Source organism: Coenobita brevimanus, chromosome 79 (genome assembly GCF_032717465.1).
Source record: "Coenobita brevimanus isolate Jiangsu-jjx chromosome 79, ASM3271746v2, whole genome shotgun sequence".
Classification (NCBI taxonomy): domain Eukaryota; kingdom Metazoa; phylum Arthropoda; class Malacostraca; order Decapoda; family Coenobitidae; genus Coenobita; species Coenobita brevimanus.
Window position 1 is genome coordinate 26,054,792 of NC_137032.1, and position 11,136 is coordinate 26,065,927.

Consider the following 11,136-nt stretch of genomic DNA (forward strand, 5'->3'; position numbering starts at 1 on the left):
CAACCTGAGGAACACCAGTACTGAGAGTGTTAGAAAAATCTGTGACCGTCTACAGATGCAGCTATAAAACAACCGGAGAGGACTCTTGTCATCAATACAAAGGGAAAGGAATACCAATTGGATGGTGGTCTGGGAATTATAGATTTGTGTGTAATCTTCTCCAGTCGGGGACAGCTCTAGTATTTTATTCCAGGTAAACAAACTATTTTCTTTTCATGGCTGAGTGTGAGGCACAGGAGCCTGAAAAAGTTATTAACATCACCATTTAACCTGCTCATGGTGGGAATAACTCCTGTATTCCACGGCGGCTAATACCAGAAAAATATATTAAGCTAAGAGTGAGGTATGATCAGAACAACTCTAGTTTTCTAATTTGGCTACTGCCACAAGATTTTGTTCAGCTAAAAATGAGTTATAGGATATTGAGTGTTAATAAACATAATAGAGACAATTCCATGATACTGTATCAGCTAGTACATGACGACTTTCTTTACCTACGTGCGAATAGTAAGAGTGTGTGTTATGATCCACTCACTATCACAGTAGTAAGACCAAGAAATAGTGTCGTTGAATAGCATAATTAAGTTTAAGCTTGCCAGCGTGCATTAGAAGCAATTGGAATGCGAAGGCAAGGAAGACCAAGAACAAAGAAGAATAATGAGTCTGGGGAACGGTATGAGTTAAGTATGGTGTCGTGAGTAGAGGGTTGGTTTCTGGGCTAATCACGAGTGACCCCTTTTCTATTCTTTACTTTCTTCCACCACACCATCATATTTACCTGTCCCACGTAATGATGAAGTTAATTACGTTTTGCATTTGCTGTCTCCAGTTCTTTTTTTTTTTTTTAAACTTAGGAGAGACTTCTAGTAGTTTAGGGTTAACTAAGAATATTTCTAACTCCTGTTCGGAAAGTGTCTCCAAAGTTGAGAAAATCGTTGGTGGTAGCAAGTATATGTCATAAAATAATAAACTGTTGGTTAGAATTTACCTCTTTCATTCGACAAACGTTTTGAAAGTTAAACGATATCACCAGGAGGCAGTAGGCATATCATATAAAACACATCCTTGGGTTGACTGGACTGAAATAGTTTGGTGGTAAAAAAATAAAGAGAATATTCGAATAATTTCTTAAACATATGAATAAAGAACATTTATAAAAAGGTGATATCAAATTTATAACCAGGAGATTAGAACTGGAAAACTAAAAGTGAAAAAGCAGGAGATGAAACAAAAGAGCATAAGGAAGAAAAAAAGAAAGAATAACTGAATGACGAGGGACATGGCAAAGAGAAACGAAAAAAAAAAGAAAAACAGCGAAAACAGTGTTGAGAGGAATTAAAATAGCGAGAGCCCTTGGACAAATAATGGAAAAGTCGATGAAGGCAAGGAAGGGAAAGTGGCTTCCAAAAAAAGTGGGAAAAAAATCAGGTTTGATGATCAGTACAAAAAGAAAACATGCGATACAAGGAAAAAAGGACGGCAGAGAGGGAATGAGAAAATAACATGAGCAAATATTGGGAAAATCGACAAACGAAGAATATGGAGGAAGGAGGAAGGAGCGAGCAGCAAGAAAAAACAAGAAAGAGGGGTAAGGCACGATGATAAATTCAGCAAGGAAACAGAGGTATTAGGGAAAATGAAGAAGCCAGAATCTCTCTCTGTCTCTCTGGAAAGATATATATATATATATATTTATATATATATATATATATATATATATATATATATATATATATATATATATATATATATATATATATATATATATATATATATATATATATATATATATATATATATATATATATATAGTTATTTATTTGTATGTCTGTGTGTGTGTGTGTGTGTGTGTGTGTGTGTGTGTTGCAGTTAAAACCCGAAAATATTCAGAACTGGTTTAAACTAGTCAAAACCAATATACTAGTGTACAACTAGTATTACCTAGACATAACTTGTTGCACTAGGATGTTGAGGAAAACCCGAAATGTCAAGATTACAAAGGTTAAACCTAGTTTTCGCTGAACATTTTAGTCAAAACTAGTTTCAGCAACAGCTTTGTATGACGAAACTAGATGGAACAAATCACCACAGTGAATAGAGGTAAAAACAAAGATATTTATATTTTGCAAACCTTTAATAACATACGTAAAAATAATATACACTTCCAGGATTCTATACTTTATTAAAACCGATATACTAATACCTTTAAGTTCCACTGCAACAACTCATTCTAAGTAATTTTTTTTTTTTTTTTATGCGAGGAAGAAGGAACCAAAGGCCATGAGTCCGCAATAACAGTTCCCTCCAAAAGAAAAACGAAATACAATAGAGAGCCAAATTCAAGATCCGATCATTTCGAGATATAGTATGTAGTTAAAAACATTGAGAAAAATTAAAGAAACTGCATTATATATTTTTGCATGGCATACTAATACCTTTAAGTTCCACTGCAACGACTCATGCTAAGTAAAAATATTATGTAGTTAAAAATATTGAGAAAAAAATTAAAAGAAACTGCATTATTTATTTCTGCATAGCATACTGTTGTGACAATTTGAATTATATAACAATTTTCGTTTCTTGCATTGGCATATATTGGTTGCACCATTTTTTGTACAATGACATCTAAAGAAACCTTGACCTGTTCCCACACTCGATAAAGCAGGGACATCAGTCAAGGTCAAGAATGACTGCTTCCAGGTATCAAATTCAGTCCGACTGTACAATTTCATGAGAACACCGTTTTTAGTTCCAAATTTATACATTCCATCCTCACTTCTGTTTATAACAACTACAGTAATATTTGGAATATTTCCTTTTCTCCTGTCAGCTTCTGGAATGGGTACTGTTACATTTTGCCCAGCACTTGATGGCGGGTGAGAGGCATCAGATACTGTTTTCATTCTCTTTGCCTGCTTCTCCAAACTCCTGCCTGCTACTTGCCGAACATGAGATATTCGTGCCTCAGTATTACAGGTAGGACACAACTTCTGAACCGAAGCCCTCCTCGCCACTCTTGATTTCTATCGCACATATTACATGAATATTAGACCCACATTTTACACAGGAATGAGCTCCACTTGTCTCTTTTTCACACACACAACACGAGATTACTTCAGACTTACTGTCAGATATTATGTTTATGTTAAATTCACCCGTACTCTGCAGATCATCAATAGTTCCACATATAGTTTCCTCATACATGTTTGCAATGATCTCTAGATCCTCCTCACTATGTAAGTTTTTACTTATTTCTAATGGAAGACATGCTGTTGCCAGGGCAACCCTTGTTTCAACACCAAACTTTGCTTTGTATGGGCTTTGATTTATACCAGCATGCTTGGCTCTGTTTTTCATGAATTGAACAAAACGTAGACCTCCGGACAGCTTCAATATATTATCGTCTTTCATCCATCCACTCGACATATTTTCAAAATCTTGATTTGCCCTTTTCACAGACCCTTGACTCTGACTATGTCTTGGTTTTCCATGCACAATGTTCAACTATGGCCATAAAGAAGCTAAGGGCGTTATGACAGTCTTCACAAATTCTCTCCCGTTATCACTGCAAAATACATGGTGCTCCAAACATTTTTAAAAAATGTCAACAAGGTGATAAGCAATTTCTTCTGCGCGTTTACACTCCAATGCACGAAGTATTACAAAGGTTGTTAAATGATCTTGGTATACCATTATGAACTTATATTTTCCATCCGGTAGTGTCTGCATGTCTATTAGGTCCACTTGACACCGACTATTTAGCTCAGAATGTAAGATAGGTTTGGAAACCAATCCTTTTTTATTTTATATTTTATTTTTTGCTTTGGCACACTTCACACATGGACAAGAAGAGCAAAATAATATCAGTTGTAACAATTGCATATTTTCTGGCAATTTCACATTTCAGACTGTCTCGACCACCATGACCGATAGCTAAATGACATGTTTTAATTACCTCAAATATCTCAGGAGCAGGCAAGTAGTAACGAACTTCATCTTTGTTACTTTTGGCAATCGGTTTCTGAACACCACCAATTTCGGTAACATCAAACAGCTTTGGTCTTCTGTACTGTAGAGTAATTTTCTTCTCAGCAGTTTTAGCGTCTTTCACCTTCTGGAGAAGTGAAGCATACTTGTCTTGAGTATGTTGTAGTGTGATGCTCTGCTTTTGTCCCACTTCAGTATGGTTTGTAAAAACTTCTTCTTCCATCCAGTTTCTGTTCCTGGTTCAGCAGGGTGGTCAGGTTAGCTGGAGGTTACCATTTCGTTGAATATCTCGGCAGTGGAGTCAGGAGCATAGTTTTATCCTCCTGACAGCTCACGATCAACTAACTGACGGCAAACAAGCCACCCCACACAACAACCACGGTGACTGAGTGACTGAGTCGGCCAACCATATGACCAAACCATATGAACCAAACATGACCCGACTGTTACTACTGTTAATGACAGCTACGCTGGTCGTCTCTATCTATCTATCTATAGCCCGACGCCCTAATCCCGCAAAGGGTGGCCGCAGACAAAACACCTCCAAGTCGCTCTGTCACCCACCATTTGAATACCCTCCCCCCAACTCACCCCCCCTCCCTCATATACCTCTCAACTCCATCCCTCCACCTCATCCTCGGTCTACCCTTCCCTCTCCCTCCCTCCACCTCACCTACATACACCCTCTTAGTCAGTCTTTCATTCTCCATTCTCTTCACATGTCCAAACCACCTCAGTGTATTTCTCCTAATCTTCTCAACCACATCCACATCCACCCCACAACGTTCCTTCCCTTCTTCATTCGTCAACCTGTCCCTCCACGTCACTCCTCATGCTCCTCTCAAGTAACTCATTTCCACTGCTCTCACTCTTGACTTGTTCCCCTCTTGCAAGGTCCACGCCTCGCTTCCATACATCAGGGTAGGGATCACAATACTATCATGCAGTGACTTCTTAACTTCCATACTCATCTCCCTATTTCTCATCACTGCTTTCAGTGTACCAACAACCTTCCTTCCCTGCTGTACCCTTTCATGCACTTCATCCCCCAAAGTTCCGTCCTTACTCATCACACTACCCAAGTACTTGAATGCACTCACATTCTCCATATCCTCACCATACAACCTCACTGCACACTCTGTGACTTCATTCCTCTCAAACACCATAACTTTACTTTTGTTTACATTAACTTTCAGATTTCTCCTCCTACACACTGTCCCAAATTCATTCACCAAACCTTGCAACCCCCATTCATCTTCACTCAACAATACTGTATCATCAGCAAACAGCAACACCGGTATCTTCCAAATCTCACCCTCATTCATTAGAGCCACCCCCACATCCACTGCCCTACCTTGCACCTCCTTTACAACCCCATCCATGTATATATTAAACAGCCATGGAGACATCACACAACCCTGTTTCAGTCCCACATTGAGATCAAAGAACTCACTCAGCTCACCATCCACTCACACCGTACCCCTAGCTCCCTCGTACATACTCTTCACAGCACTCAACAATTTCCCCTCCACTCCATATATTCTTAATACCTTCCACATACCTTGTCTGTCTATTCTGCCATAAGCTTTCTCCAAGTCCATGAAGGCAGCATACACTTTCCTTCCCTTCTCTAGATACTTCTCCACTAAACATCTTAGAACAAATATCTGATCTACACACCCTTTTCCCTTCCTAAATCCCCCTTGTTCTTCTCCAACTAGCTCCTCTGTCATATGCCTAACCCTATCAACGAGTATTCTACCATATATTTTACCAGTCACACTAAGAAGGCAAATACCCCTATGGTTACCACATACTTCTCTCTCCCCTTTTCCTTTGTATAGAGGAACAATTATACCTAATTTCCAGTCCTCTGGAACCCTTCCCTCTTCCCAAGCCAATCTACACAACTTCCATATCCACTCCACAACAATCTCACCCCTATACCTAAGCATTTCACCACACACTCCATCAATTCCTGGGGCCTTTCCCAACTTAATCTTCTTCATTACTTCCACTACTTCCGCCCTGCTGATCTCTTCCTCCCTCCTCTCATCTCTTCTTCTCCAAGCCATTCCCCAACCACTTATACTCGCACTGCGTTCACTCTCTACATTCAACAAATCCTCAAAGTGCTCCTTCCATCTCCACAATTTCTCTCTCTTCTCCACCAACAATCTATTATTCCAATCTTTCATCCCCTACTATTTCCCCTTTCACACTGCCTTACTTTCTTTACCTCCTTCCAAAACAATTTCTTACTCTCCCTCCATTTCACACTCAGATTCCTCCCAAACTCTTCATCCACTTTCTTCTTACTCTCCTTCACCAGTCTCTTAACCTCCCTTCTCCTGCTCACATATACCTCTCTCTTCTCTCTCTCATCTTCTCCCCTAACTCTACTCACTAATCATTCACTATATGCCTTCTTCATTTGTTCCACAGCTCGTTTCACCTCATCAATCCACCATGCTGTCCCTTGCACACCCTTGCATCTCCTCCTCACTCCACAAACCTCCTCACACACTGCGCCTATCTCTTCCATGAATGTCTTACATCGTCTTCCACCCCTTCCATCTGCTCTAGCTCATACCTTCCCAATCTTTCTTCCACTATGCTCTTATACTCTGTCATTTTCTCACTATCTTGCAATTTCTCAACTCTTCTCACAGGAGCTGCTTCCTCCTGTCTTCCCCTTCGTCTCCTCATCCACTTTCTTTGCAGCTCTACCTTGGCCATCACTAAGTGATGGTCCGAGACTCCATTCCCCCACCCTCTCCACACTCTTGCATCCAACACTTGTCTTCTCATTCGCTCATCCACACACACTTAGTCTATCATTGCCTTTCGTTCAACAAGTTCACCATCCATCCTCCTCATTATTCTCCATGTATACCGGTGGATCATCTTATGACGAAAGTAGGTGTTGGCTATTGTCAACCCCTTACAACCACAGAAGTCCACCAAAGCACTACCATTCCCATCTACTTCAGCTGGCACAACCCACTGACCAACCACTCCATCCACTCGCACATTCCCAACTTTGCCATTCATGTGTCCTCTCAAACTTGTCCATACATGCTTCTACTCTCGCCCAAAACTCATCTTTCACTCTTGGCACTCGATCCTCTGTCGAGGCATGCACACATACAATCACCCACACTTGTATACCTACTTTCATCCTCACCCATACAATCTTTGCACCCACTGTTCCATACTCTCTTGTATTCTCCTTCCACTTCTTGCCCTCTCCTTCTGATTGACTCCCGCACATATACCTAAACCATATTCCCATTCTCTCACCCTTTCACCTTACCATTTAGTTTCAGTCAGTCCACATATATCCACTTTTGCATCCTCAAGCACCTGAACAATCTCTCTCTCTTTCACTTCATCATTCACTCCTCTCACATTCCATGTTCCCACCCTAAGTACCTTAATAGGCATGACACTCTCTTCACACTACACCGAAGTGGATTAAATATACGATCAAGATACCGCTAATCTTATCATGTGGATAAGATAAACATTATTTATAGCACCTAGTTTTCACTTAGGTGTCTGGCAGGTATGTACCAGAACACCTAGTTCTCTCAGACAGAGCAGTTGTTGAAACTAGTTTTGACTGAAGTGTTTAGATAAAATTAGGTATAAAATCACTCCAGTCCTTCACTTCATGTTTTACCCAGCCTCCTTTGGTGCAACTAGTTCTGCTTAGGTAACACTAGTTAAGTACAACAACTGTGTCTTTTGGTTCTTACTAGTTTAACCAGTTCTACCTAATATCGGGTTTTAACTGCAACATATATCTATCTATTTATTTATCTATTTATCTATTTATCTGTCTATCTGTCTATCTAGATAGATAAAGATTATATATATACATTATCTATCTATCTGTATATACATATATATATATATATATATATATATATATATATATATATATATATATATATATATATATATATATATATACTGTATATATATATACACATTATCAGCCATTACAAATCCACTGCTGATCAAAGGCCTCCCCAAACCTTCTCCACGAATTCCTTGACTGAGCCAATCTCTGCCACTTTTTCCCTGCAAATTGCTCCATCTCATCTCTCCACCTCCTGCCTGGCCTTTTTTTTTGCTGCGCTTACAATCTCTTGGTGTGGAGTCAGCCAGCTTCTTGCTCCATTGGTTATCCCTTATTCTTTTTACACTACCTACCTCCATTTCTTTTCTTTCTTTTTTTTTTTTTTTTAACTTTATGATATCTTTGACTTTAGTCTGCTCTCTCACCCAAGTTGATTTTTCCTGTCTCTTAAAGATATTCCCAATAGTGACCTTTCCATCGTTCTCTGAGAACTGATTAGCTTATTTTCCATCGATTTTGTTAGTTTCCACGTCTTACAACCGTAAGTCATAGCTGGAATTATTCATTCGTTATATACTTTTCGTTTGATACATATTGGCAAGCTACTTTTCATAACGTCTCTGTGTTTACCAAAAGGTTTCCATCCAATTGTAACGCGTCTTTTTATTTTGCTATCATGTCCTTTCGCTATTAATGGGATTTGCCCCAAGTTATTGTACTCCTCGACTTCTTCAAGAATCTCTACGCTTATTCTGATGGCAGTCTATCGTGCATGTGGATTAAATAGTCCTTTAGTTTTACTCTGGTTCATCTGTAGCCCTACTTTGAGACCTTCTCTGTTCAGGTCATTTCACATTTCTTTCAGTGTTTCTGCTGTTTCTGAGATTAGGAGAATGTCATCTGTAAATCTTATATGGTTTAGCTATTCTTCATTTATATTTTTCTCCTTTATCCTCCCAGTCAAGCTTTCTGAAAATTCTTTTTAGGCATGCTGTAAATAATTTAGGTGAAATTGTATCTCACTAACGCACGCCTTTCTCAATCTTATTTATTTTTTCCGAATCTTTATGTAATTCAACTGTAGCAGTTCCCTCTTTATATACGAGTATGAGGTCCTTAGGACCACAGGAGCACAAGTGCCAAAATCATTGTTTCGAGTTATGTAAGGTTAATGTTAACGCACATTCAAAGAACCGTAACATCCTAACCAACTGAGATATTGAAGTGATTCAAGTGGCAAGATGCAGCTTGCCCAATGTGAATTTTTGTAGTATCAAGTAAACAAAGGGGAAAAAAACAAAAATATTGTTTATACCAAACAACAAACAGTGCCAAACCAAATGTTTGAAAGTAAGAGAAATAGATGCTCATACGGTCATACATGAAGACTAATAATCTAAAGGAGATAATAAACCTGTAAGAAACATGCGTACTTATCTCTGGTTTTATGTTAACACAACAGCATAAACAAACACCTACAGTTGCAAGGACAGGTAGACAAGAGCTGCACATGCCAATGCCCTCACTCTCATCTGTCACTCACGGAATTTCTACCCCCATTAGTCACTCTGTCAGTAATGAAAACAAGATAATATACTGCAATGCCAAATAACACTATTACAACACGGGAGAACGGTAAATCCCCTGGCCGCCAAGCATGTACAACTCCTTGTAGGCTCGCAATACTGGAGCCAGACTCACTGGTAGAAGTCCAGCACTATCCCCTCCCACCTTCCTACAACATTCCTATCTTGACTGTTTGCTCCCTCTCTCTTTCCCGCCACAACAAGGCTCATTTATTGACATTCAGTAGAGAAAATGGTGTGATTGGTGGTGTAGGGAACGGTATTAATCCCCCACCACCTGGTACCTCTCTTCCATCCCTCTATCTGTCCCCCTCTCCTTCCCTTCTACCACTCTATACCCCTCACCTCACTTCTGCTGTACTAAAACGCAACTCCTGAACCCTGGTTTTACAAGACGCACTCCCATTGGTCTAGACTTCGATTTCTAGCTCTGCAAACATCAACGTGATTCGTCGCCGGTGTGAGCCGTCGTGGTGTGGTCCTGAAATGAATGTTCCACAGGTGTTTGGTGCAAGTTTGGACGTGCCACCCATCTTTGTTACTGCGACTTCCAGCCTTATATTTACTTCCTCCTTGGGACAAAGAGTGTCTCTCGGGATAGACGAATTATTTTATTGAAGCGAAAAAAAAAAAGGGGGTGGGAGCGAGTGGGAGGGGTACTTGTGCTCCTGTGGTCCTAAGGGCCTCAAATGTTTTCGAGGAGTTATACAGTGTTCCCATTCCTTGTTTTCGCAATAAATGTATAATTGCTATGTGTGCCACTGAGTCAAAAGCCATTTCGTAATCAACAAATCTAAGCACAGTGGTTTGTTACATTTTATAGTTTTCTCAATTAGCTGATTCATTGTGTGTAGATGATCAGTAGGCTAGTCGAATACCTGCTTCGGAATCCTGCCTGTTCATAAGGTTGAGAACATAAGAAGAGCGGACAACTGCAGTAGGCCGGTTGGCCCACGCTAGGCAGCTTCTAGAAGAGTAACTGAACTACTGGAATGAGATAAGGACAGCAAAGAAGAAGGCTCTCCCCCGCCCTCCAAACCCTCCAGCCAAAGCTGGCAGGAAGAAGTCAGAAAGAACACCACGCTGTATAGAAAAACTGGCGTGGACATTTTATAGGAAAGTGTCATTCCGGGTCCAGCAGTGGTAGCAATAGCATCTCCTGCCTAGCCATGCATTCTTCCGTTCACTCAGCCTACGACCCATCGAGGGGGGCCTCCTTGGGCAGTGAGGAGCCTAGCAGCACACAGACCATCGTGGGCGTCATGAAGTGGTACAACATGAAGGGGGGGTATGGATTCATCAGACACCAGGACACTGGCGTTGATGTTTTTCTGCACCGTCTGGGGATCGCTGTTCCCACTTCACGGCGTCAACGGCGCTGACTAGGCGAGGGTGAGACAGTCGAATTCCACCTCCACCAGACGCCGAAGGGTCCCGTGGCCAGGGACGTCACCGGGCCAGGGGGTGCGGCTGTGCAAGGCTCTGCCTATGCACGGCAGCACCTCACGTTCCGGAGACGCCGGAAACTGGATCCTAGACGATCTGGTGAAATGGAAACAGTTGTCACCATGTGCATCACGACGGCGAAGGCCCTCTATGGTGGTGACAAGGAGGCGCTGCTCATTCTTCTCCCTTTATTTTCGAGAAGAACGGGCTGCTGCACCTTGCTATCCCACAGAGCTTCGCCTGTGGTGC